Source organism: Abramis brama (genome assembly GCF_963993115.1).
Source record: "Abramis brama genome assembly, chromosome: 4".
In the NCBI taxonomy this organism is placed as follows: Eukaryota; Metazoa; Chordata; class Actinopteri; order Cypriniformes; family Leuciscidae; genus Abramis; species Abramis brama.
The window spans coordinates 53,865,803-53,889,648 of record NC_139966.1 but is presented as its reverse complement, the minus strand read 5'-3'; the positions used below and the strand labels follow the sequence as shown (position 1 = coordinate 53,889,648).

Genomic DNA, 23,846 nt, shown 5'->3' with positions numbered 1-23,846 from the left:
ACCTCTCTTCCTGTGTTTGGTAACTCGTTGTTCTTCCTGAAAGGTTAACATTGTTCAAACAGCCAATGGCAGTTTACAGAACTGTTTGAGGACTAAGTTTCCGCATGACTTGGCAAAAGCTTAATGTCAGTCACAGAGTCCTGAATCCCAATCAGCACAACATGATGTCATTACAGTGACGAGAGGCACATGCATGAATTCTCTAATTAGGTCATTTCCTGTTAGGTTCGCCACTTCCTCTTAAAGGAAGGCAGAAGAGAAGGTTCTGAACAATCCGTGCACACGATCGATAACGGAAATGCTGAACAACAACAAAAAGAGTGAGAATAAATCACAACTGGAGCAATCACTGTCATACAGAAAATGTGATGGCACCTGATCTGGGTCGCATCCGTGAGAATGAGAACGGACCACTTTAGGGCTGTCACTTTTGAGAAAAATCAAATTCGAACTGGTATCAAATATCAAGCGATGTGTTTGAATACATTCGAATATCTACAAGCTAACGTTACATGGAAAAAAAGGTGCCGTTATACGATGTTGGACGCCTGGCTTCTGACTCCGCTGCCTCATTTGGATGGTAACTTGACAGGTGAGCGCGAAGATTGGATGTCGAGGATGCGCAAGTAAACCGTTTTTTGCAAATTCGGCTTTAAGGGTTCCTTTCCCATCTACGGTGTAGAATCCAAAATATTTCCAGACACTACTTTTTAGATGAGTTGGGGTCATAATTGTCCGCTCAGGCTAGCCGTTCTGTGCGTTATCTTCCATTTTCAAAACAGGGTGGCTATTGGCTATTATTCGCTTGATTTGGTCATGGGCCTACGCTACAATACGTTTAGAGTGCCCTCTACTGGATGAGATGGCAAACAATAAAATAAAAATCAAACGGTCTAATCATAGACTGTAAAAAATGCGGTACACATGGCACTTTAAAAACTGAATCGTTTATTTATATTATTATTATTATTATTATTTATTTATCGGCTATTTCACGTCATGTTCGAATGCATATTCGAATATCGAATAAAAAGTGACAGCCCTAGACCACTTGCACTGAGCTTCGTGACGCACTTCCGTTTGGAAACAGTACGTCTCACTTATTTCTGGTTATGTTTACTTTCAATGAATTGTGGTCGATCAGTTGAACAAACGCCACCTAAAATGAGTGTCCGAAATAAGATAAAAAAAAATGGCAATTTTTATTGACAGGAGAAGGTATCTGATGTTTACTGTGTGCCAGAGGTGGACAGTAACAAAGTACATTTACTTGAGTACTGTACTTAAGTACACTTTTTGAGTATCTGTACTTTACTTGAGTGTTATTTTTTCTGGAAACTTTTTACTTTGACTTCACTACATTTGAAAGACAAATATCGTACTTTTTACTCCACTACAATTCTGTCAAGGTCCTTGAGTAGAAAGTAACATCAGTCAGTGGATGATTTTGGTTGCAGGGGTTGCATTTTGGTTGGAAATGAAAGTCGGGTTGACGTCAGAACCCTGCATCTGATTGACATCAGAACCCGACGTCAGATTGACGTTGGATATTGATTGAAAATAAAAGTCGGGTTGACGTCAGAACCCGACTGACATTGGATTCTGACATAAACCTGATTTTCATTTTCAACGTTGGGTTTGGTCCTCTAAATGCGACTTTTGTCATTGTTTTGGAGCACACTAGCTTATAGATAACAGTAAAGCTAACATATTCATACTAAAAGCCAAAAAACTTTAAATAGGGCAATATTTGAGGGAACAGCCATTTGGGTGTCGGAAACCATTGTGGACGTTATTGAGTGACTTATTCAATCTCACATGTTCTAGAAATAAATTTGATATTGATATGAGGGTAGGTAGGCAGGCGTAGATTCAGAGGCATACGGTACTTTAAGTATTACATACAACAATGCAACAATAATAAAACAATGCATTGACATTTACTTTTTACTTTTGATACTTAAGTATTTTTAAAACGAGTACTTCTGAACTTTTACTTAAGTAAAAATAGGTCTTTACAACTTTTACTTGTAACGGAGTAATATTTGACCAGTAGTATCTATACTTTCACTCAAGTAAGGAAGTTGTGTACTTCGTCCACCTCTGCTGTGTGCAGAGTTTTCCAAACTCATCGGAACATGAAGTTTTAATCCAACCCAAGCCCATCTGAGAAAGCAGCGGGTGTTAAAAATACGCCATTATTTCACCACAGGGTGTCCGTGTTCGTTTACACTAGTGGCCGCGACGCTGAGGTGTGTGAGAACAGATGAATAACATCAGTACGAACCACCAACATTTATTTATTTGGATTAAAACTTTGAATCATTCTGTGTCATTTTTCAATGTCAATCTTTTCACCATTTACATGTTTATGCCCAAAATGCTTTATTATTCAAAGTAGTTGACTGTAGCCTATTTAAACTAGCCTAGTAGCCTAGCCTATTTAACATCGTTACAAGCACCTCACGAGTATTCATTCATTCATTCATTCAACTAGGCTATTTTATAGGGGTGTAACAATATATCGTGTCAGAATATATCGCGATACAAAAATGCAACAATATGTATCGTGGGTAGGGACAATATGTATTGAGTATAGTTCACCCAAAATAAAAATTACCGTGTGCGAAAAAATTCAAGTTTACAGAGTTTTAGTGTCAGTACTACATTAAAATACTATATATAATGTTGAATATAATGTATAATAATGCAATGGGGGAATATTTGTGGGTCCTGATAATGCCAAATGTTTAATGTTACCAGTAAAAAGTGTCCTACATTATTTTAAATATGTCTAGTCAGTGACAGTGTAAGCATTTTCGTCTAAAATAATTTAGTATTTTCAACTTCAGAATCATGAATATTTTTATTCTGGTGTCTCTATTGTCCTGTGCATTTGGTTACAAGTGCAAGCCTATTCATTTACACACACAATGTAATATCAAATTTTTCATTTTAATCAACAGTTAACCTTTTATCACATGTCTTGGAGTATCGCAATAATATCGTATCGTGATATGTATCGAATCGTGACATGAGGGTATCGTTACACCCCTACTATTTTAAAAGACTGGAATAAACACCGACGCACACAAGCAATCTTTTAATAGTCAATTTCATTTAAAAATGTAAACCCAACAGGTATGAAATGTCAGAAAGAGAAAAAAGCTGTTAGAAGACGAGCATATAGGACTGCGGCTGCTTAGTGGATAAATATATTTAGCCTATTTATTATTCAGATTGCACAGCTGGAAAGAAAAAATATATATAGAAACATTTCATCAGGCTCAAGATAATTAATAGAGATCATTATTCATTGTTTTAATCAACTGGCAGCCATAAAACATAGTGATAATCTGCATTCTCATGCATGTAGGTGCGCTGGACGCTCCAACCGGAAACTCCCGATATGTACTAACTAGAACGCGGAAGTAGTTGTGCAAGTAGTCCATTAGAGAGAGAACCAGAGTTCTGGTTGCCAATAGCAACATGCCCTTTCTAGAAGACATCTACATTGCTAACAGGGTCCAGCGTGAACCACTTCAAGAGTGTGAACTACATTCAGCATGGAGGAAATTACATGTTACCTTCATATCACGGTCCCAACTGTTTAGTACCAAAAATATATTATTAATAACAATACAGTAATATATTGTAATAATAATAATAATAATATTTAAATAAAATTATATAATATAGTATATTTAATATAATTACACACTAAAAATTATATAATACATTTAATAAATATAATAATTCTATGATATAATGCTAAAAAAATGACATTTTTGTAGCTGTATTATTTAGTTAGCATATTTTGCTCCATTTTAATTAGTGTGCTGAGAGTGTACAGTAGATATACGGTTCGTACATTAAACCCTTCTTGGAAAAGTTGGGTTGTTTTGTATTGGGGTTTTTTTGCACCCACAAATACAAGAACCAAGAAACAAATACCAAGAACAAAGAGCATGAGAGCAACACTGACTTTTGTGTCTGGTTTGTGTGACTAGGCTTCTATGTAAAGTTTGTGGTGGGAGGAAGCCAGTGGGTGTGCAGTCAGAGGTGTGTGTACACTGTATGCAGAACATCAGCTGCTCTTCAACACATTAACGGTATCCCATCATGCCCTTGACCGACTGAGTGATCAAGAACCCCACTGCAAAGAGAACAAGAGACATTGGTTCTCATATAACAACTCACTGCGAGCAGCTTTGCACAGGTCGAGTTACATTAATGCCTGCAACAATGCGATTCCTTCGTCTCACTTACCTTATACCACAAACACACAAGAAAGCATGAACAATCGCTCTGCAAAAACACCAAATCAATGATCGAATCAAAGAAACACGCTGGCTTACTTCTTTCTCTCACTTTTACATCCCAGTCGTTTCTTGCATAATTGTGTCTCTTTCCCACAAACCCTTTGCATGTTTATTTCAACGGACTGAGTATCAGTGAGTTTTACTGCAACTTCAACATCATAAAAATGATCTGCCGGTAAAAGCAGAATATCTAATGCTAAAAAATAACAAATAGCATAGAAAAAAGGACGCCCAATGGTCTCGAGACTAGTTCATGATGACTATTAGGGTGCGTTTACATCACAACAATGTACTAAAAAGTAAAAACGGAAAAGTTTTTCCTTTGCATTTTTCGACACCATTCTCAAAATGATCCCCGTTCACTAGAAACGCTGTATTATTCATGCCAGTAGTCAGCAATGTTACTTTCTAAAGAAACACTACGTGATAGACTGTAATACGCATGCGCATGATGTCATCGTCTTCACACATTCTCGTTTTAAATTGAGGGTTTTTTTTTTTTTTTTTTTTTTTGTGGTGTTGTGTAAACACCCCCTATAAGTGGTATCATCATGTGGTTACCACAAATAAATAGCATCCGTTTTGTGTGCTTGAATTATAGAACCTAAATTTTAACCATTTATTCTCAAGTATGGGCTGGTCTTTGTAATCACATTCACAGGCGAATATGATTTGTTTGCATGATAGCTCAATGATACTTCAAATATCATAAGTATACAATAACATAACATAACATAACAAATATCTAGGCGTACTATTAGGTTAAAGAAGTCAGACCTCAAATCTTTCACCTGACGGTCTATAAAACAGGCTAAACAATCCCACAGAACTACTTTGAAGCAGCGACCAGACTTTTGATGAACACTTATGACTTTAGCCAGTAAGCAACCCCTTAGAAACCGCATAGCAACACCTTGGTAACAATCAACAACACCCTAGAGCACATCACAGGAATGGGTTCTACAACTGCCTTTTACTTAAAATGTAAAGATCTAGTTTATTAGTCCCAAGCAGTTCACTATAATTCAATAGACTAGCAGTTTGTCAGTCTAAAAACCAACAATGTGCAGTTTCTAAGGATCGTATCACTTCCATTCCAGATTTTCAGAGGAACACTTTTCAACATGTTTTGAAATTCCAAAACACCCAATTACCAACCAAACAACAAAGCATCTCATCCGTATAAAAAGACAGCTACACTTCACGCTATCAGAAAACACATTATACAACCACACACCCAGAAGAAGCTAGAGGGAGGGTTGAAATATGAAGAACGACAAAAATAAAAGCGTAAAGTGCGCGTGGGTGTGTGAGAAAGCGAGGATAAGAGTGAGAGACGCTTATTTTGTGACGCCTTTTTATGGGCCAAGCATAATCAGCATGATCCGCCACCACAATAAAGACAGTGAAGTACAAAGGACACAGAAGCGACAAAGGCCATGTAACCCGGCTCCTCTGTCACAACACACTAACACAACGTGAAACTGTATCATGAGCTTCATCTGGGTGAGGCATGGACCCATTGTCCTCATGTTACATTGACTATCATCATCAAAAGCACAACTAGAGCACATATGTAACAATGGCATGCCTATATTTTATATATGCAACATTCATTATCTTCATCACCATGTGGGTCACATTACATGCAGCCTCTCCAGACTGAGAACAGCCAAGCCACAATCCCCAATTTGGATCATCCATGCAACAGCTGCATGCCAGGCTGTGGAACGCACCCTCATTTCCATCTCAAGAGCCCCTGATTGAGAAATAGGCATCATCCCTGGGCTGGCAAACCCCTAAATTGGCCACCGGCCCATAATTTGATCCAAACAAGGCACATGTATTCATATCCATGCATAGATGTCTGCTCATTTGCGGCATTCAATGCACGCACATTTTCATCTGCTGCATTTGCTTGACTCGCATAAATAGCCCGGGCGTAACGGAGGGCATATGAAGTTGGCACCACACTGGCGTTCTCTACACTCAAGTATTTTAACGCAACCCCCTTTGCTCTGCTGGAGGGCAGGAATACATTTGTCCACGTTCACGATTCATTAAACCCATCAACGCATTTCCCAGCGTTACGAAGTCACCTGTTGTTTGCCTTGAGATGTGTGGATGAGGGCTGAATCACTACTAACCCATTTGAAAAAGTGAATAATAATGTTAAATATTGACATTAATAGGGTCTAAAAGTGCATTTTAAACAGATTGTCAAGTATAAATAGCCTTCATACTGTCTTCATTTCATTTGTATGTCATGTTACAGATGAAACATCTGCAATAGGTTCTGATATTAAATTACTTAGACACTCATAAATCATTCGAGTACAGAGTAAACATGCCAATGATCACTCTTATTACCTTTCTGAATAAGTAGCTGATATATACTCATTGTAAATGTGTGTTTTAAAGTGTTATTTTAAATTAAAAAGTAAAATAAAAAAGTGCGTGTGTCCAAATTAAGCGAAGTTTCACCAAAAATAACAAGTAATCACTAACTTTTACCGGGGAAGAAAATGAAATTTAAATGGACAAATATGGGATTAAATGGGTTAAGGTATTCTACCAGTCTTGGTAGTGCATTGACACGCATAACAACTGGTTCAAATGAAAAGCTTTAAATAAATGATTATTCAACACAACAATTGAATTTCAGTATTATGATTGTAGATTTGTAGAGAGACAGACGTAAAACAAAACTACAAAAACAAATCTACAAAGACTGTCAAGACTGTTATTTGACCAGGTGGTGGAATTCGGTACTAGTCAAAGCTTAAATAAACACTTATAAGCAACGGTTGTGCTTTCCTTTTATAGCTAAACCAACAACAACAACGTTTAAACACACGACATATAGTTCGTGTTGACAAAACAACCGTCGATTAAACAACATTTAATCAGATTACTCGACCGAAACACTCCTCAAAACATGGCAGTTTTGTTTGATAAACACAAGTGACAAACATCGTATTAGCGTCACGTCTAACGTTACCTTCCGTTTAAGCGAAAATGCCCGTTGCAAGAAACGCAACGCCACACTTACTTACCAGAGACGGTAAACGTTGTTCGGACGCGAGTCCCTGCCCTCGCCTGCTTCTCGGAGGCCGGATGCCGTGTTTCCACTCTCCGCCAACACACAAGCGCCTTTCCGACGAAAAACACACAGCCTCACCCGAGCTATATCGGTCAAACTTGAGCTAAAATCCTCAGCGGAACGGGTCGGAGGAGCTTCGCTTGTGGTTCAGTATGGCGAGCGTTTGTTTCCCTGGAGCGTACAGTGCTCGAGGCCGGGAGGGGTGCTGCTGCTGCCCGTCTACTGACGCCTCCGCCTAGGGGTGACATCGGAGGAAGAGGAAAACCTTCTTGCACAATTATTTGAACATCGCACTGATCTGTAACTTGACGAACAGCGCCACCTGCTGTATAATGGGCGCTATGAAACATCTGCTCTCGTGTTGGGCGTGTTGGGCGTCAGTTTGGTTTGAAATGTGCTGGGGACAGAGGCGCATTCATTTTTTCTCTCTTTCGCGCAGGTCATGTTTTGAAAGACGATGTCCTGTAGCTTACTAATAAATAAAAATGTTTAATAAAAACACAATGCTAATACATCAGATGTATGTACAATAACATTACGATGTCCAGAGATCGATTTGGGGCGTAAATTTCATCTAAATGTTGGGGGGGGACAATTAACATAACTTTCCTCAACAGCAATTTTTGAAGGGGACACCAATAATACAGGCAAAATTGTACTTTCACAGAGGAAAGCCTTACTACTATTAGTGTAGCTAGCATGGAGACCGTGCCATTATCCTTCTTCTCAAAGTTTCTCTCTAAAGCTGACTAAATTGACAAAAATATTCTTCATTGGTGTGCGAAATTGACAAAAAAAAATGATCTCTATATTTTCATGGATTTTATCGATAACGATAATTAGACAATATTTTGCTGAGTGTGTTATTGTGATGGTAACTTGGCATGTTTAGGACTGCCATGGACAGCTGACTCCTAAAGTTTTTGATTTTCTTATATTCTGTGTGGCGGTCAGTTCACAGCAGTGACAGAAATCATTTTTCCAATAAGTTTCAATAGACTTTTACCTTCATTGGCATTTTTACCTTTATAAATGTATTTTTAAACCTAATTATATGCATGCATAATCTTTTGTGTCAATTTCATACATTTAATTAAATTTAATTATAATAATAAGACACAATAGGGCTGTTACCAATCAAATTAAATAAGTATCAACAAAATCTTTGCAATGGAGAGGAAACACAGAAGCTGCATTTGAAATGGCATTTAGATGCTTTTACACAGACATAAATAATGTTTTGTTTAAAACATAAAACGTTGAATATTGATATATAAAATGATTTAAACCATGAAAAGATCATTTAAATGTGAAATTAAAACCGCCAGTAGGTGGCAGCAATTCATTGTTAATGAGTGAGTCATTGAGATTCAATTGATTCGTTCAAAAAGCTGATTCATGATTCAGTAAGGAAATACCTCGTGTGTTTCTCAGAGACGCAAATACATGCTTAGTTTTCAACTATTTTCGTTGGCAATATGGTGTCTAAAAGTAAACTTTTCATTTATCAATTTATTAAATCACATTTATTATCATGTTAATATCTGGAGAAAAACTGCACTCTTTGTGTGATATTATATTAGATTAACTATATTAAATGATATAAACTGACTAAATCACACAGTGAAAGCGTGAAAATCTAAATGTGCACCCGCACTTGTCTAACAGTTAATCTATTCTACAAGATAACGTTACACATAGTGTATGCGTACACTTTATGGGTGTGTGTGAGGGAACGGTTTTAAACAATCGCGGTAAACGCACAGACTGTATAAAACAAGGTTATAATCTCCAACATAGCGAGGCGGACTACATCGGTGACAAAAGTACATTGGTTATGAAAATTAAAAATTGTCATGATTTATTAATGACGCAGCATAATCTGTATTAAAGAAAAAATAATCACTTCATCCGAGGTTTAAAGTGAATAAAATAGCCTTGACTTACTGGAGTTTCACAACTGAAAAACCTTGTTCTCTCCCACTATGTTTGTGATGAGGTAAAAGGGGAGCAGGCAGTGGACCAAAGCACTGTGGGGCAAGGGAGGGGGACTCAAAATGTTAAAACTTTTTTTTGTTGTTGCCCCGTTTGCATTTTTATTGTTTTACTACTTAAACAATTATTTTAAATATATATCATTATATTATTTACAATACACATATTTTAATTATATTTTTAGGAGGGGACAACCCTCAGATGGGGGGGGGGGGGGGGGTCCTGAGTCTGACCCATACGACCCCCCCGACCCCCCCGCGATTTCCGCCTATGACATTGGGTTTAATTTGTCGTTTAATGAGGTCTAATTATCATATGTTGAGTTAGTGGTGAGAATTTTCACGTGAATAAATCAAGCGGCAACCTCCCCGTCTCTCTCTTGAAACCAACACGGAAGTGAGTTAAACTGCAATTCATTGACTGGCCGCTTGGCCTGGCTGCAGAAGTGAGTCAAATCTGTATCTCCCTCATGTTAAAATTACCAACTTTACAGCAGAAAAAAATATGTTTACAGCCTGGATCTCTATGTGGCTTTGGTCTATACAGCTAATTTTGCCCTTCATAACAACTGTGAGGGGGGTGAATTATTTTATAACTCGTCCGTTTAGTTGATTAATATTTAAATTTAAGGGTGTGGCCAGTGGCCACTTGAGTGACAGGTGGGTTGTCGCTGATGTCAATGCTAGCCGTTTGTCTGCTGTTACCAGCCGTCACTTCACCTCAGCAAATGTTAGCTGCTGAACTTGCCATCTCTGCAGTGTTTGTGCTTTTTTCGGGATTATTTCATACAATTTAATACTTGGGTACAAAGCCCACGTCTTTGGATTCCGTCGTTATCGTTCGAGAGAACAACCAGCGCTGTATTTCAGTTGTTTTCCTCCGTGAACCTGCACTAATGGATGTCTGACAATTTCGTTGCTTTTTGGGGTTTTCAAATTTAAAACGTCAATAAATGCTCGTTCGTTCTGCTCTCACGGAACAGATGGATTATAATATGCTTATGTACCGTCAGATGAAATCATGCAGGCGTCGGCGCTTTCTCCGTCCATGCAATAAATGCACATGAATGAGCGCGGATTTTCTAGCGCATTTACTTGAACTTCATAGGCAATATATCTATGGTTTAACCCATTTGAGAGACGGCCAAAATCAGAATTTAAAATGGACTGAATAAGCTCTCTACGAACTTGAGCAATGCCGCGCTGACGGACCATGAAAGAGTGACGGACATACTGTATGCACATAAATCACTGTCACACACAAACACTCTCGAAGTAATACACAGTCTCACTTGTTGTAGCCATGTCTTTTAACTATTATAATATTACGAAGGGCAAAAATATGAACGTTTAATTGGCTTTACATCATCAGCTAACTCGATCACGTCGAGCTAGGAGATTTCAGATAGCCAGGCCAGGCTCCTCAGCTCCACTCACGCCCCGCCTGTTTGTCTATTTTCTGTTATCCGGGAGTGACGCAAGGCCAAGATGGCGACGGCCGGCTCCGCCCACTTTAGGCTTCAAAAATGCTCTTCAGAAACCTACGGGTGACGTCACGGACACTACGTCCATATTTTTTTACAGTCTATGGAATAAATGCATAGATCCGACTATTTTAATCGTGTTTTCAATGGTAGAACTTTTGCCAAGCGTGTCAGCTGATTCTGGGTTCCAATCCGCACTCGTAAAGGTTTTTTTTTTTTTTTTTTTTTTTATCAAAACCGATTATGTTTATCAGTGGTTGTATATCAGCCAGGGACACGTTTGTGTGCATTTTGTTTTGTAATTTCACCGGAATGAATAGAGAGTCTCTCCACTCTCCACAACGGATAGAAGCGCGCGTCCGAGTGAAGACTGTGCACTGTAAAAATAAAAGGTGCCTGGAGGAACCTTTTGGGGTTCTTCACTTTGCCACACCGGCGGAACCGTCTGTAGATCCTCTAGGCACCCTTTAAAAATGGGTGGTTCTCTGAAGAACCACACTAGTTTCCTGAGGAACTCTTATATTAGGCACTGTGTGTGGAACCACTTTGGGTGCCTCCAGGAACCAATTTTTTTTTTTTTTTTTTTTTTTTTTTTTATTTCATGTTGTTACTATGGTTACCTTTGACTTCTATTATAATAAACAAATTGAACCAAATACAAAATAAGAATTGTTTATTACATATTTCATTACACTTCCATGCACATGGGGAAAAAAAGCTAACTATAGATTAATATCAATAAATACACAAAAAAGTATAATGCATAAGCAACATGAATAATCAACATGAATATACATATCATGTATATACAATAGGCTATACAAGAAAAGACATTTCAACAAAATGCATGGAAACACATAATAGTTCCACGAAATAGATCAATGTAAAAAAATTAATTTTGACTAATTAAAAATGTCCATCGTCACTTAACTTTAAAACATTTGTGTTTCAGTCCGATGGTAAATCTGACATCACTGTTTCCAAGTCCAAAAGCTCTATCAGATGCCAAAAAACAAACAAACAGTGCTAATATGCGCTCATTGTGCTGTAATATTCCTGAAAATTATGATCCTAACCTTTATCTCTATACCGAAATCTCTGATGGTTAGTTATTGAGCTATTTTGAATCATAAAATGTTGAAGTCTGGGATGCTGTTAGACTGGAGACTGTAATGTACACTATGGCTTTTGAAAAGATTAAATGTGTGACTTGAATCAACAGTGTTCATAAATGGTTGTTGAGTATTCTCACCAGAAACAAGATAGAGGAAGTAGAAGTAGAGGCTTCGACCCAGAAACAGTATTAAGGTGCAGTAAAATTATCTGTTGTTCTGTGAATGTTCACTGGTGAATTCCAGTCATTTCAATAAGAATCCACACGATCAGCAATTTCGTTTGTCATATGGGACCAACAGGCACGTGCACACATAGACGTGCCTATGCACACATAGACGTGATAGGCACGTGCACCCTGAGTAACTGCATCTGGTACATTAATAAATAAAACTGAGTAGAAATAAGTTAACATTAAACATTAAAAATAGCAATATTTATAAATTAACTTTTTATTTATGAGTAATTAATAAATTAGCAGATTTTGCTATCTGTAACAAAATAGTTTAGAGTGAATATTTGTGTTGATTTTAAAGTGTTATGTATTCTGATAACACCAAAATAATTAAAATGATGTAGTGCCTTGTGCAAAAATAAACAAATTATTAGTAAAACACGCCCCTCTGCTTGATGCAGTTATTTAGGTTATTCTAAATATATACTTGAAACTAGTAGCATAGAAAATGTTTTCAAAACATGCACATTGTGGAATGGTTTCCTTTGCTGCTCTATAAACCTAGTGAATACTAAGGAGACCATGGTTTCTGTGTGAACTGATTATTTTGTAGACATCTTTTGAAAATGAAACAATTGTGTGAGTTTGAGGAAGATAAAATTAATTAACTTTTTAAATTAATTTTTTTTTAAAGGAAGTCAGAGTTGCGTTAATATATATACTTTTTTGTTTAAAAATAAATAAATAATAATAATTATGAGAAGTGCCCTTTATTTCACTTGAGCCCCTGCCCCTCAAAATGTCTGTGCACGTCCCTGGGGACCAAGTTGGTCACTGGAATTCACTAGATTTGACCAACAGAAAGCTGCTTGAAAGTGACTCCCGTGTGAGCTGTGCTTCATACATTACGTCACTACACTGCTGACAATGGTCAATGGACTTTTTTGCCTGTGTAATTTCACGAAATTCAAAAATGTGACCGCACCTTTACTCACTGCAACATAAAATGCAATCAATAATAAAATCTTCACAAGGGACATGTGAGGTACTTAAAGAGTTAGAAAAATGAAAAGGTACAGCAGATTCGTTTTCCGTTTGTTTTTCCTCTTTTCTGGTGGATGTTTCAAAAGTGGTGGGGACATGCCCCACCCGCAAGTTACACCAATGTAGTTCACCCAAAAATTACAATTTTGTCATAATTTACTCACCCACAAGTTGCTCCAAACCTGTATGAGTTTCTTTGTTCTGTTGAACACAAAAGGAGATTCGTTGAAGAATTTTGACTTCCACATAGTATTTTTTTCCCCTACTAAGTCAATGGGTGCTGTTAACTGGTTACCAACATTCTTTAAAATATCTTATTTGTGTTCAACAGAACAAAGAAACTCATACAGGTTTGGAACAACTTGAGGGTGAGTAAGTAATGACAGATTTTAAATTTTTGGGTGAACTATCCCTTTAACGGTTGATTTGGTAACCAAAATGTTATAGGGTTGATCCTCATAAACTTGATTTAAAAACAATCAATAATAATTCATTTACTTAATTTTGGGTTCATTGATGTTTTATTTTTCATCTCTGGTAAGTGATTGTGTTTCCTATGTCCTGATAGTTTTGGCTAACAACAGCTTTCAAAGAGTAAAGAGTCTTACTTTATAGAGGAAACTGGGGCAAGTTGTCACCTTTTTACTTCAGTGAATATTTCTCACCTGTAGGCTAATTTCTGGATGGAATTTTTTTAAAGATTTGTTAATACTTTAAGGCTTAAAGTATTAACAAATCTTAAAAAAATCCATCCCTGTTGCATGATGTCACATGGAGAAATGTATATGGGGAAAGTTGGGGAACTGCTTATGATCATGTCCACTTGTGTAACTGGACTTCTGACTCACACCTTATAGTTGCTAAGATACCTATAGACAGAGTGGAAATTTCCTTTTGTGTGAAATTTCCTTAGCAGAGCAATAGCACAGCTGTACGTAAAATATTACAATCCACGCAACATAATGGGAGACAGAGTTCAAAAGAGGACAAATTGTTGGTGTGTGTGTCTCATCAGGCTCATCATATGCTGATTTATTATCAGTGTTGGAAATGGTTGTGCTGCTTAATATTTTTTTTATAACCTGTGATACTTTTTCAGTTTTCATTGATGAATAAAAAGTTTAAAAAAAGAACAGCATTTATTTAAAATAGAAATAAAAAAAAAAGTTTGGGGTCAGTCATTTTTTCTTTCTTTTTTTTTTGAAAGAAATTAAAGGACAAATCCAGTGAAAAATGAACCTAGGGGTAATTAACACATGGTTACCGAGTCGATCGTTCCCTGCGATGCGTTTTCATGAAAATCGAATGTATAGAGTTTTATCTTTAAAAACAGAGCTCATAACACTAGTATATGGGGCACAGAGTAAGTAAAAGTAAATCGCTAGTTAATAGTTGATGACGCCTGTCTGCAAACGTGTAATGTACTGTCTTTATAAAGTATCTTATTAAACTGTCTGTACACTTACAAAGTTCTCAATGCTTCGGTTTGCATGTAGGGACCCTCATTATGCTACCGTGTTAGTGTGAGGCTATTTTGAGCCTTGTTAGTGCACTGTAAAAAATGATTTTTTGGTGAAGTAAATACTACTGAAAAAAAAGCAATGTAATTTACATGAAAAATTTAGTTCAGGCAAGAATTAAAAAAACTAAGTAAATTCCATATCAGTACTTAATGAAAAAAATTAAATTAAATGAAAGTGTAAATATCAACTCAATAAAATTAAGTAAAAATTACTCAACTTTTCTGATACTGGGGTTCCCATCATGCACTGGACCTTGAATAATTAATGAGGTTCATTTTTCACTGGTTTCCAGCTGTATTTACACTGTTTTATCATTGCTTTTGTTGTCAGGATTAGTAACTTGCCATTTTGTGACATTTCGAGTAAATTTTCTGCTCAAAATGACACATTCAAACACAAAAATGATCCATCAAATGTTACCGTCATTGTGTATTGTCTACCAAGTATTGAGGTCTTTGCATTCACATGATGCTTAACATCTGACATGATGTAGTATAAATTACTTAGATAATCTAAGTAAAGCACATACTATAAATGACTGGTATAATTCAATATTATTGTTTGAGTCAAATGTAATGCAAAGGAAATTTCAACTAAATCAATATTAATCAACCTTTAACTAGCCAAGTTAAAATTGCTTATTTTCTTTGTTACTTTCACTTAACTAGGTTAAGTAAAGTTTACTTAATTCCATATTCCAAGTAAATTTAACGTAAAGATTTCTAATTAAAGCTACTGATAAATATGTTTAGGTTTTTACTTGGCAAATCTTTGTAATTTTACTAGCATTTTCTGAGTGGAAAAAGTTGTCTAGCTTTTTTTAAGTAAATCCTACTCCAAATTTTTTTCAGTGTGGTATTAACTAGCGATTTACTTTTACTTACTCTGTGCCCCACATACTAGTGTTATGAGCTAATCTGTTAGATAATAGATAAAACTCTATACATTCGATTTTCATGAAAACGCATCGCAGGGAACGATCAACTCGGTAACCATGTGTTAATTACCCCTAGGTTCATTTTTCACTGGAAAAATTAAATAAAACCTGAATGTTATTTACATTAAACTGGTAAATAAAACCTGACGGCTTCTGCTAGAAATCTTAGAATGGGCCGTGGTTGGATCTTCCATCAGGACAATGATCCAAAACAAACATCAAAATCAACACAAAAATGTGTTACGGAGCACAAAATGAAGCTTCTGCCATGACCATCCCAGTTCCCTGACCTGAACCCTATAGAAAACTGAAGAGAAGAAGCACCAGCATGGAGCTGGGGATCTGAAGGATCTGGAGAGATGCATGGTCTCTGATCTCTTGTCAGGTGTTCTCCAAACTCATCAGGCATTATAGGAGAAAACTCAGAGCTGATATCTTGGCAAAAGGAGGTTGCAAAAAGTATTTAATAAAAGGGAGCCAATGGTTATGGCCAATGTGTTTTGGAGAAAAGCATTTATTTCAAAATGTGATTCCCCCCCCCCCCCCCCCCCCACCCCACTTTCAATTCTTTTACTTCAATGAAAGGTTAGATTTTTGTGAATTTTTTTAATGAAAGATCAAAAGGATAAACAATGCAGATTTATTTTTACAGCCAACTTTGATTATATTTACCAGGGGTGCCAATATATATATATTGACTCGTATATGAGGACGTACCATGTTAATATAGATGTTCTGGAAATTATTTAGTCATTTACTTTGTTATTTGAGAATACAGTAATTGAAATTTAAACTGGTGCATGCAATGAGAAGCTCACTTTGCAATTGATATATTGTTATATTTTATTTATTTAAATTGAACGTGTGACAAAGACCAACACAAACTGCACAAAACATGCTCACAATCACACACTGACACCACAGACCGCAAGACAAAAAAAAATTTTGTTCATCTACTCGTTACCTCACTGTGTGACTCATTTGTCTGATTGCACTTATGCAAAGATTATTGTAATATCTTTCCAAAAATAGTTTAATAGCCTACTTACAGGAATTCATAACCAAAAAAGAAGAAGAAAGACAGAAAGAAAGAAGAAATCTTTCTGCCATGTCTTGCAAAATATAATTACCATAAACATTACTGAAACTAAGGCACTGGTGAATGTGGGGTAACTCACACTTTAAGTTTATGTCAGAAACCCACAAATCACTTTAAGACATGTAAGCTTTATGTGAGGAAATATGAAATATCACAGACAAAGTAAAAAAATAAAAAAAAAGTAGTATTAAATGAGGTATTAAATAGACTTATATGTGGTATTTAAAACTGTTTTGTTTAATGAATATTGATAAACATTTACTATTGTTCATGATAAAAATGACTTTGTATTGAATATTAGTACAAACACAAAACAGCATGAAAAATGACACATGATGTGTTTAGAATTTCAAAGCTTTTTTGATTATTTTTCAAAGAGGCATGAACTACTGAACCGTTGTTGTGTAATACCACATAAATTCTTAGGACAATGAAAAAAAAAATAGTTTTTAGATAAATGAAAAAGTAATTGTACTACATACATTTTATTTAAAGGCATTTTTAGAATTGCTAAACAACACAAAACAATGGCAGACAGAAAGACAGACAGATAGATAGATAGATAGATAGATAGATAGATAGATAGATAGATAGATAGATACACTGTAAAAAGAAAAAAGTGTAATTTTACAGGTAATTGTCTGTATTTTTTTACAGAATTTTACCGTTTTGTCATTATACAGCAAATATCTGTAAAATAAAAGGCATTTGCTGTAATTTAAAGGTCCATTGTTAAATTTACAGGTAATTGCTTGTATTTTGGTTTTACAGCAATTTTACGTTTTTTAAAAGGAACTTTTCTGTATTTTTACAGAGTTATGTGTAATTTTACAGAAATTATTAAGTAATATTTTACAGATTTTTTCTGTGAAATTAGAAAACAAAGAAGGTATAACTGTGGAAATCAGCATCTATTCAATATGTTTTCCTTACAGATTATTAAGCATGTGGGGGTTAAAGTGAGTTTTTTTAAGGTTAAATAATAGTATTTGTACATACAGTACCCTACATAGGCTACAGTATACTCATTTTGATCATTATTTCATTATTTTATTCTCCCATAATTTCATGTATATTTTATGAATATTTTTCCAAATCGCCGTTGCTTCACATTCAGGGCTTTGTGTGTGTGTGTGTGTGAGTGCGCGCGCGCGATGACGCAGATTCAAATTCATTTCCGCTGTTTACTCGCGCCCACAACGGTTAAACGTTAGCTGATCAGTCGAGTTTGGGCAAGGGAGATTTGAATTCAGTCTACTTTCGTGAAGTGGATTGTTGTGAGGGGGCCAGCAAAAATGTTAGGGTGGCACAATACCAGGGCTTAATTTAAGCCGGAACATGTTCCGTCACCTCCGACATTGGATCCGGAACCTTTTTTATTGGATCCGGCACCTCCTGTGTCACTAAAATTAATTGCCTAAATGAAAATAAAATGACTGTTTGTGTAGTGTTCAATGTTTTTGACACATGACTTGCGCGCTTGTTGTAGCCTACGAGTTGAGATTGCTGTTAGCCTCGATCGTTTCACTCAGAGGAAAAATGTCAAAAAGACAGGAAAGTTTGCTTAACTTTTTCAAATACGCTGGACAGTCAGATCCCAAACAAGCAAAAATCGTTTCCGCTGATCAAAAAGGAGACCACGGTGGACACAGTAGCCTAGTATCGACATAATAGCTCGTTATTTCGACATAATAAGGGGACATTCTAATCTGCCACATTAAGCGTTCTTATAATGGTTCTCTTACGAGAGTCCTCTCGTACTGCGTTTTTTGTAAAAACGCTACGGGAAAAACTCTTTTTTCACGAAATACTGAAGCAAAAAATTATCCTTAATTTTCCATATATATAAAGCGCGTTGCAGCAGTACACAGCTATGGCGAGACAGCTTGCTCGCTCATTGGCTGTTCTGCGGCAACTGCATAAGCCTATCGAGCGAGGCCTGAAGTGACGTCAGGCCAATGAGGGCGCTTCGCGCCCTCCTTGCCACTTCCCGCCGAGACGGGTGTGGCTAACCTCTATAAAAGGAGCTCGAAAAGGCTGATTCACTTGATTTTCATCTCTTCAGCGAAGCTCACGCATCGCTGGATCACGAGGAAGCACGCGTCGTCTGAGGCAAGCACTTCAGCGGGACGAGCCCTCGAAGCCGCTGGCCAACGCCGCCTTCTACCGCCGTACCTGCTGCGCTTTCCGACGCCATATCCTTTCTTTTATTATTGTTCTTGTGTGTGTGTGTGTGTGTGTGTTCGCCTTGCAACACTCACCCCCTAAAAGAGCTGGGTCTTTCTAAAGATGCCTTCCTGCGGCTCGTGCCGAGCCCCACTCACCGAGGGAGACCGTCATGTCATCTGTGTCTCCTGTTTGGGTGAGGATCATGCAGCGCTCGCGCTCGCTGACGGCGGCTGCCCTCACTGCGAGCTTCTGCCGATGGTGACTCTGAGGACTCGCCTGGCATTTTTCTCAGAGCCTGCACTCCCCGCTGCGCTGCCGCGCCGTAAGAAGCGCCGCTCGCAGCGGGTCCCGGAACCCGCTCCAACCCGACCAAGCTCGCCGGTTCGCCCGCCTGCTTCACCGGCTTCCCCTGAATCACTTCCTGATGCTCAGCGCCCGCAGTCTGCCGCCGCTTCATCAGAGGAAGTTGTTTCCGAAGCCGCGTCGGGGGAGAAAGATTCCTGCTCTCTGCTAGCTTCAGGCAGCGAGGACTGGGCGAGCTCCGAGGATCTCGCGCCTCCTGCCCGTAGGCCTTCGACAAGAGCTAGCATCGAGAAGGAGCTCATGCGAGTACTCGCATTGGCCGCGGCGAGCCTCGGCCTCGAGTGGTCTGCACCGGAACTCCCTTCTCGCACCCGGCTGGATGGTAGCTTCCTCCCTGATGAGCGCACCTCTCCGGAATCAAAGCCCGCTCCTTTTCTTCCTGAGCTTCACGAAGAAGTTGCGAAGGCCTGGAACGCTCCCTACTCAGCACGAACACGTTCGTCTGTGTCGCCAGCATTTTCCTCCTTGGATAATGCTAAAGACCGAGGCTACCTTTCACTTCCGCCGGTGGAACAGGCGATAGCGACCCACCTTTGCCCGCCCTCTGCTGGACGGCGGACTAAACCGGTGTTGCCTTCCAAAGCCTGCCGCATGACGTCGACGCTGCTCGCGTGAATTTTCTCCGTCGCTGGGCAGGCTGCGTCGGCACTACACACCATGGCTACGCTGCAGATATTCCAGGGTGATCTCCTCCGTAAGCTGGACGAGATGGGGCCTGACGCTATCTGCATCGCGGATTTGAGAAGCGCTTCGGATCTCTCCCTCCGCGCTACCAAGTCTGCTGTATGGCTTCCGCCACTGTTGCTGAGAGGCACTTATGGCTGACGCTCACGGAGATGGCTGATTCCGAGCGCACCGCGTTTCTCGACGCCCCGCTGTCTTCCGCTGGCCTCTTCGGATCTTCTCTCTCCGAGTTCGTAGAGAGATTTACCGAAGCCCAGAAAGCGTCTCAAGCCTTCAAGCACTTCCTCCCGAAGCGCTCTGGTTCTGCAGCGAGTCGTGAAAAACAGACCCCGCGGAGCTCTCAGCCTCAGCCCCCGCCTTCGGCCGCCTCTTCACAGCAGCGACAGCAGCGCAGCTCGAGGCCCCGCTCTCGCTCTAGCAACCGACGCCCCGCTCAGCGTGGGCCGCGGCCGAGGATTGCAGTGAAGCCGGAAGCCCCGAAGAAGTCCTAGCATGCCTAGGAAAGCGCAGGTGTGTGAGTCCCGTTGCGGCCGGTCTCTCACCCAAGCGCGCCGCTGTTTCAGCCCCAAGAATTGCGACTGTTCCAGCGTTTTCTGCAAAGCGCAAGCCCGCACAGCTGCCCGCTTGCCTGCACACAAAAGCCGTTTTTACGGCTACCCAGATATATCCCGAAAAGAGTGTATTTTCTGGTGTCCCGGCCACGGCCGATGGTGCTATAAATGTAGTGTCGATGCCCACTCCTCAGTGCCCATCCCTACACACAAGCACAGCCCTACACTTAGGGCTCGCACACATAAAATCGACTCAGGTCGATTGCGCTTCCAACATAGTAAAAGTGCCCACTTCCCAGTGCCCACAAACACTATGTCTCACAGATCGCAGGCTCTCTGTAAAAACGGGACCTGTGCGCGCTCGCTCTGCTCAGGCAGGCAGCGCGTCCAAAGCAGTGAATGTGCCCGTTTCCCGCCCACATTTACTAGCAGACAGCATGAGTCCCACGAGACTTTCTCAGCCATCCCTCACTCAGTTAAGCACTGTAGTAGGGTCGAGGACGAGCGTTCTGCCTGCTGTATTAAGCGCGCTCCCCGCCTCGAATGTCACAGGCGTAACGCCTATGTTATTGCGCCTCGAAGCACCTCTGTCGCACGGCGAACAGAGCGCGCTTCGCATCCAACCCTTAGCCAGCCATGCAGAGGCATGGGCAGCGCTTCCAGGGGTTTCGGTCTGGGTGCTAGACATTATAAAGAGAGGCTTCTCGCTACAGTTTTGTCGACGCCCTCCCCGCTTCACAGCGCGCGTCGAAACTACGGTGACTTTAGAAGTAGCACACCTACTTCGCGCCGAAATATCAAAACTGATGAGCAAAGGGGCGATAGAGCATGTATCCCAAGCTCAAAGCGAAGGGGGGCTATACAGCAGATACTTTCTGGTCCCCAAAAAGGACGGTGGTATCAGACCCATACTGGATCTAAGACGGCTGAACAGAGCATTAGTGAAACGCAGTTTCAAAATGCTCACGACCAGGAAAATCCTCGCGCATATTCGCCGAGGAGACTGGTTTATGTCGATAGATCTGAAGGACGCGTATTTTCAAATACAGATAGCGTCACATCACAGGCGATACTTGAGATTCGCCTTCGAGGGTCAGACATACCAGTATACAGTCCTGCCGTTCGGCTTGTCCCTGGCACCTCGTACATTTACGAAGTGCATGGACGCAGCGCTCGCCCCTCTCAGACTCAGAGGCATGCGAGTGCTGAACTATTTGGACGACTGGCTGATCCTAGCTCAATCACGATCACAGCTCGTGGAGCACAGAACCATTTTACTCGATCACCTCGAGAATCTTGGTATCACGGTCAATTGGACAAAGAGTTCGCTGAACCCCAGTCAAGCGATTTCGTTTCTGGGTACAATTCTGGACTCACAGTCTATGACAGCGCGGCTGTCGCCACAGCGCGTGCTGCACATTCACGACTACCCCGCTCAGGAAGTTTCAAAGGATGCTGGGTCTCATGGCCTCAGCATCGCCAGTTCTTCAGCTGGGCTTGCTCCGCATGCGCCCCCTGCAGTTCTGGTTGAGAGCGCGGGTGTCCGGCCGGTTACGTCTCAAGGTCAATCAGAGCTGTGTGGCAGCCCTGATACCTTGGATGGCGGACGACTGGTACCGTTCAGGTGTAAGCCTGGGGACTTCCTCGAGAGTGAAGATGGTGTCGACAGACGCATCCACCTCGGGATGGGGAGCGCTGCTCGAGGGCAGACCGTTCTTCGGCCTGTGGTCAGAACGAGAAAAGCTCCAACATATCAACTGCCTGGAAATGCTGGCAGTGCACAACGCGCTGACGCGTTTTTGTCCCCAAATCAAGGACCAACACGTCGTAGTCCGTTCGGACAACACGGCCGTGGTGTCCTACATAAATCGCCAGGGCGGTCTCAGATCCAGATCCCTGTACAGGCTGGCGAAACGCCTCCTAACATGGGCTCAGCACAATTTGCGCTCGCTGAGAGCAGTGCATGTGCTCCAGAATGTGGGCCCAGACAGACTGTCCAGGAACAACATTCCCCTGGGCGAATGGTCTCTACACCCACAAACAGTCCGGCTGCTGTGGGAGAGATTCGGCAGAGCGGAGGTGGACCTATTCGCGTCCCGCGAAAACGCTCATTGCCCCGTGTTCTTTTCCAAGAACGACAGCGCGCTGTCCCGGATGTGGCCGCGCTGCCCGCTATACGCTTTTCCCCCCGTCTCCCTCCTGCCTCAGGTGTTAGAGTGGGTCAGGGAAACAAAATGCTCAGTACTGCTTGTAGCACCGTTCTGGAAGAACCAAGCATGGTTTCCAGTCCTGATGCAGTTAGCAGACATCGCTTCATGGCCAGTGCCATTGAGGAAAGATCTCCTCTCGCAGGCCAGGGGCTCGATTTGGCACCCACACCCGGAGTTGTGGTCCCTTCATGTGTGGGCGCTCAACGGATATCCGTTGATCTCGCAGAGGGAGTGATGAATACCATCACTCAGGCTAGAGCACCGTCGACTAGGCGGCTTTATGCCTCGAAGTGGTCGGTTTTCTCCGGCTGGTGTACAGCTCGGGGCCTATCACCCCTCGATTGTGAGGTGACGGAGGTTCTCTCCTTCCTACAGGAGCTGTTGGATAAGGGCAGATCCCCTTCCACGCTCAAAGTTTATGTGGCGGCTATTGCAGCGTTCTCTGGAACAACGCTAGGTCAGTCACTAGGAAGGAACGATTTAGTCATCCGCTTCCTCAGGGGAGCTAGGAGGCTGAATCCTCCCAGACCTCCTTCAGTCCCTATGTGGGACCTTTCTACGGTTTTGGCGGCCATGAAAGGTGCCCCTTTCGAGCCTATCCAATCTATTAGCCTCAAACATTTGTCTTTTAAAACAGTGTTTTTGTTGGCTCTCGCTTCGGTGAAGCGCATAGGCGACCTGCACGCGCTCTCCGTGAGCCCAGCGTGCTTAGAGTTTGGACCTAATGACTCTAAAGTCATACTCAAACCCCTAGGCATGGTTATGTGCCAAAATCCCTCAACACGCCGTTTCGGGCTCAGGTTATCTCCCTGTCTGCCCTGCCGGGATCAAGTGAGGAAGGGGACTCAAGTTTTCTTTGCCCCATTAGGGCTTTAAGAGCTTACGTGTCCCGCTCTGCTGTCTTCAGACAGACTGAGCAGCTCTTTGTCTCGTTCAGTGGACGTTCCAAGGGAATGGCTGTTTCGAAACAGAGCCTATCCAGATGGATAGTTGACGCCATAGCGCTGGCTTACACTGTCAAGGGCCTCCAGTGCCCGTTGGGCGTTAGAGCACACTCCACGAGAGGCGTCGCCTC

At 40.7% G+C, this 23,846-nt stretch overlaps 1 protein-coding gene across 2 annotated transcripts in view; it reads right to left on the bottom strand.

Moving 5' to 3' along the window:
* cdk17 (cyclin dependent kinase 17) overlaps window positions 1-7,671 on the bottom strand; it is a 52,075-nt gene extending 44,404 nt beyond the window's left edge. The window contains exon 1 of one of the 2 annotated variants that reach the window (XM_084111460.1): window positions 7,379-7,671. The gene's annotated coding sequence lies outside the window, so the exon portion shown is untranslated. The remainder of the gene's footprint in view (window positions 1-7,378) is intronic. The other variant, XM_084111459.1, reaches the window with a different exon arrangement.
* Between the last annotated feature and the right edge of the window lie 16,175 nt (window positions 7,672-23,846).